Source organism: Salvelinus sp. IW2-2015, unplaced genomic scaffold (assembly GCF_002910315.2).
Source record: "Salvelinus sp. IW2-2015 unplaced genomic scaffold, ASM291031v2 Un_scaffold957, whole genome shotgun sequence".
In the NCBI taxonomy this organism is placed as follows: Eukaryota; Metazoa; Chordata; class Actinopteri; order Salmoniformes; family Salmonidae; genus Salvelinus; species Salvelinus sp. IW2-2015.
Genome location: NW_019942662.1, coordinates 87958 through 93906, shown reverse-complemented (window position 1 = coordinate 93906; position 5949 = coordinate 87958). Strand labels below are relative to the sequence as shown.

Genomic DNA, 5949 nt, shown 5'->3' with positions numbered 1-5949 from the left:
TGCTGCATTAGCTGATATAGGAATGTAATAGTTTGCAAAGATTTCTATTGACACATTCGGTATGTTTATCCGTTTTGCTTTTAAAGAATCGGTGCGATGATACCACTGATATTTTGGTGAGTGATATATTTAGTATAGGTTTTATCTATAGAGGATAATTTTTTAGTGTTTCATTTTTTATGAAATTCGGAGGCGGTTCCTTTTGAGGAGTCATGGTAGTCAGCCTTACTTTCTTGTTCTTTATGAGCGGTCATGAACATGGTGGGTGTGGTGGGCGGGCCTGTGAGAGAGTGAGTCATGCTTGTTAACTGCAGAGAGTGAAAAGTAAACTAGTAGTGTTCTGTTAAGGAGATAGAGAATGAGATGTTAATTTGTTTCTAGTTTAAATATTAGGTGGTAACGGGAGAGTAGTGATGGCTTACCAGATAGATATGTAGTTTAGTCATTTGATGCTGGTAGGTGGAGTAAGGAAATTCTTACTGCAGACATTCGATTCTACTACATTAAAGAGTGGAGGAAGATTATAAGGAGATTTAAGGATTCAGTGGTAGAACATACTTATTACGCATTAATTAAAAGCTTATTAAGTCTATCAATAGAGAACTAATTCAGACTAAGTCATTGAAACTCAATTAATATGTGTATATTTTCAGTGTGATATAGTCTTAAGTACAGTGATTTAATGAATATAATCTGGAATGATACTTGATTTATAGCTATGAATGAGTTTATTTAACATGAGTTAATTTGATTGGACTGGACACAGTAGAGGGTATAATGAAGGCTCTGATAGTGCTGACTGACGTCTGTTGTGATGATTGATGAGAGTCGGTTGGAGTGTGTGTTCTTGTTGAGAGACGGTGTGTGATTTATGAGTAGTGGGGTGTGTGCTCAGTGAAGAAATCGATCTTGTATTGAGGTGGATGCTAGTGGTGTATGTCAATGGTGTGAACCTGGGTGTATGAGGACTCATTGAATATAAAAGTAGCTTGTAAAAGAATCTAATAATTGACTATCTCACTCATTGGCATAGAGTGAGCTATTATGGTGAATTAGCAAGAAGTTCATCCGGTTATTGATACACACATCGTGCTTTACTATTGGATGCATTGATGGAGTACATTGGCACTAGACGTGGTTATGCTATAGATGTCGCTGATTCGTAATGTGTAATCTCTGTATGTTGTCGATATGGATTGAAACTCTGTCCTTGATAGTCTTTCTGACATTTGCGCTTAGTTTAAAGCGGTAGAAGATCCAGAGGCGTGTAATAAGTATTATACAAGTACAGGTCATAATCCACGCCGCGACTCTGTTGAGTAATAAGCTGTATTGGTATTTGAGTAATACTGGAAGAAAATAGTAGACACTTACTCAGATCATGACTAGATAGCTGTGGATGACTAAGACTGACATATGCATAGGATAATATATGTTACAGGTGGATGATGGGATTCGTTCGTTGCGTACCTTGACCGATAGAAAGCATACTTGTTACTTAATTTGGAGAAACGGAGGGTGTGGATAGCAAGGTATACTGAGGGATCATGTAACATTATTCGAAGAGTTAGATCGGGTGCAAGGACTGACCATCATGATAATAGACAGGGCTGTGGATTGCAAGGATGACATCATGCTAATAGACAGGGCTGTGGATGCATAGGCTGAATCCATGATAATAGACAGAAGCTGTGGATGCAAGGGACTGACCATTCAATGATAAATAGACAGGGCTGTGGATGCAGGACTGACATCCATGATAATAGACAGAGCTGTGGATGCAAGGACTGACCATCCATGATTGAACAGGGCTGTGGATTGTCAAGGACTGACCATCCATGATAATAGACAGGGCTGTGGATGCAAGGATTGACGCATCCATGAATAAAGACAGGCTGTGGATGCAAGGACTGGACATGCCATTGATTAATAGAAGGGCCTGTGGATGAAGGAAATGACCATTCATGATAATAGACAGGGCTGTGGATGCACGGACTGACCATCCATGATTAATAGACAGGGCTGTGGATGCAAGGAATGACATCATTGATAATAAGACAGGCTGTGATGCAAGGACTGATCCATCCATGATAATGACAGAAGCTGTGGATGCCAAGGACTGACCATCCATGATAATAGACAGGGCTGTGGATGCAAGGACTGACCATCCATGATAATAGACAGAGCTGTGGATGCAAGGATGGACATCCATGATAATAGACAGAGCTTGTGGATGCAATGGATGACATCCATGATCATAGACAGAGCTGTGGATGCAAGGATGACCATCCATGATAATAGACAGGGCTGTGGATGGCAAGGATTGACATCCATGATGAATAGACAGAGCTTGTGGATGCAAGGACTGGACCATACCATGATGATAGACAGGGCTGTGGATGCAAGGACTGAACCATCATGATTAATAGGACAGGGCTGTGATGCAAGGCTGACATCATGGATAATAGACAGGGCTGTGGATGCAAGGACTGAGCATCCATGATAATAGACAGGGCTGTGGTGCAAGGACTGACATCATGATAATAAGAAGGGCTGTGGATGCAAGGACTGACCATCCCATGATATCAGACAGAGCTGTGGATGCAAGGACTGACATCCATGATAATAGACGAGCTGTGGATGTCAAGGACTGACTCCATGATATAGACAGAGCTGTGGATGCAAGGATGACCATCCATGATAATTAGACAGGCTGTTGGATGCAAGGCTGGACGATCCATGATAATAGACAGGGCTGTGGATGCACGGACTTGACGCATCCATGATAATAGACAGGGTGTGGATGCAAGGACTGACATCATGATATAGACAGAGCTGTTTGGATGCAGGACTGACATGCATGATATAGACAGGTTGTGGGCAAGGACTGACCATCCATGATAATGACAGGGCTTGTGGATGCAAGGCCTGAGCATCCATGGATAATAGACAGAGCTGTGGATGCAAGGGACTGACCAGCTGATCTAGAAGGGCTGTGGATGGCAAGGACTGACCATTCGCATGATAATAGACAGGGCTGTGGATGCAAGGACTGGACCATCCATGATAATAGACAGGGCTGTGGATGCAAGGACTGACCATCCAATTGAATAATAGACAGGGCTGTGGATGCGGACTGACGATCCATGATTAATAGACAGTGGCTGTGGATGCAAGGATGACCATCCATGATAATAGAGCAGGGCTGTGGATGAAGGACTGGCCATCCTGAATAATGACAAGGGCTGTGGCCTGCAAGGACTGACGATGCCATGATAATAGACAGAGCTGTGGATGCAAGGACTGACTCATGATTAATAGAAGGGTGTGGGATGAAGGACTGACCATCCATGATAATAGACAGGGGCTGTGGATTGCGAAGGACTGACATCATGATAATAGACAGGCTGTGGATGCAAGGACTGACATCCATGATATAGACAGTAGCTGTGGATGCAAGGACTGACCGATCCATGATAATAGACAGGGCTTGTGGATGCAAGGACTGACCATCATGTAATAGAAGGGCTGTGGATGCCAAGGATGACATCATGATAATAGACAGAGCTGTGGATGCAAGGACTGACCATCATGATATAGACAGGGCTGTGGATGCAAGGGACTGACATCCATGATAATAGACAGGGTGTGGATGGCAAGGACTGACCATCCATGATAATAGAAGGGCTGTGGATGCAAGGACTGACCATCCATGATATAGAAGGGCTGTGGAATGCAAGGAACTGACATCCATGATCATAGACAGGGTGTGGATGCAAGGACTGACATCCTGATAATAGAAGGGCTGTGGATGCAAGGACTGACATCCTGATAAATAGACAGGGCTGTGGATGCAAGGCTGACCTTCCATGATAATAGAAGAGTGTGGATGCAAGGACTGGACCATCCATGATAATAGACAGGGTGTGGATGCAGGACTGACATCCATGATAATAGAAGGGCTTGGGGATGCAAGGACTGATCATCATGTAATAGACAGGGCTGTGGATGCAAGGAGCTGACCTCCATGATAATAGACAGGGCTGTGGATAAGGACTGACATGCCATGATAATAGACAGGGCTGTGGATGCAAGGATGGCCATCGCATGATAATAGAGGGCTGGTGGGATGCAAGGATGACCATCATGATAATAAGACAGGGCTGTGGATGCAAGGACCTGTTACATCATGATAATAGACAGAGGTGTGGATGCAGGAACTGACATCCTGATATAACAGGGCTGTGGATGCAAGGACTTTGACATCATGATAATAGACAGGGCTTTGTGGATGCAAGGACTGACCATCCATGATAATAGACAGAGTGTGGATGAAGGACTGACCATCCATGATAATAGCAGAGCTGTTGGATGCAAGGATAGACATCCATGATAATAGACAGAGCTGGGATGCAAGGATGACCATCCATGATAATAGACAGGGCTGTGGATGCAAGGACTGACCATCATGATAATAGAGCAGGGCTGTGGATGAAGGAACTGACATCATGATAATAGACAGAGTGTGGATGCAAGGACTGACCATCATGATAATAGCAGGGCTGTGGATGCAAGGACTGACATCCATGATAATCGACAGGGCTGTGGATGCAAGGAGCTGACATCCATGATAATAGACGGGCTGTGGGATGCAGGACTGACATCCATGATAATGACAGGGTCTGTGGATGCAAGGACTGACATCATGATAATAGAGGGCTGTGGATGCAAGGATGACCATCCATGTAATAGACAGGGCTTGTGGAATGAGGATGACATCCTGATAATAGACAGGGTGTGGATGCAAGGACTGACATCCATGATAATAGACACGAGTGTGGATGCAGGCTGCATCCATGATATAGCAGGGTCTGTGTCAGGACTGCATCTGATAATAGACAGGGTTGTGGATGCAAGGATGACCATCATGATTAATAGACAGAGCTGTGGATGGCTAAGGACTGGCATCATTTAATAGACAGAGCTGTGATGCAAGGACTGCATCCATGATAATAGACAGAGCTGTGGATGCAAGGCTGACCTCATGATAATAGACAGGGCTGTGGTGCAAGGAACTGACATCCATGATAATAGACAGGGTGTGGATGAAAGGACTGACATCCTGATAATAGACAGAGCTGTGGATGCAAGGATGAACCATCCATGAATAGAAGGGTGGTGGATGCAAGGATGACGCATCCATGATAAATAGAAGGGCTGTGGATGCAAGGATGTACCATCATGATAATAGACAGAGCTGTGATCAGGATGACCATACCATGATAATAGACAGGGTTTGTGGATGCAAGGACTGGACATCATGATAATAGACAGGGCTGTGATTGCAAGGACTGACCATCCATGATAATAACGGGCTGTGGATTGAGGACTGACATCCATGATATAGACAGGGCTGTGGATGCAAGGACTGACGATGCCATGATAATAGATCAGGCTGTGGAATGCAGACTGACCATCCATGATAATTAGACAGAGCTGTGGATACAGGCTGACATCATGATATCAGACATTGTTTGTTTTTAATCATGTTTAATGAGGCTGTACAGGACTGCCATACCATGATATCACATTATGTTTTAACGCATGTTATGAGGTGTACAGGACTGAATCATGATAATGAATTGTTGTTTTACATGTTATGAGGCTGTAGCAGGGTTTGTTTTACATTTTGCAATATTTTACAAAATTGGAGAAAAAAAGCTTATTATTTTGGGTTTCATGGAGTGTGACACACAACACAGCACACACACACACACACACACCACACAGCCACACACACACACACACACACATCAACACACACATAACAACACACACACACCCCACACACACACACACCCAACACACACACACAACAACACACACTACATTCACACACACAATCAGTGTTAGCATCAGTGCTACCATGACGCAGATCACAAGCCTCGT

The 5949-nt window shown here is 43.8% G+C and overlaps 1 protein-coding gene across 1 annotated transcript in view; it reads left to right on the top strand.

Moving 5' to 3' along the window:
* The window catches only part of pacs2 (phosphofurin acidic cluster sorting protein 2), a 136529-nt gene that overhangs the window by 126308 nt on the left and 4272 nt on the right, over positions 1-5949 (top strand). The gene's annotated exons all lie outside the window — the stretch shown is intronic.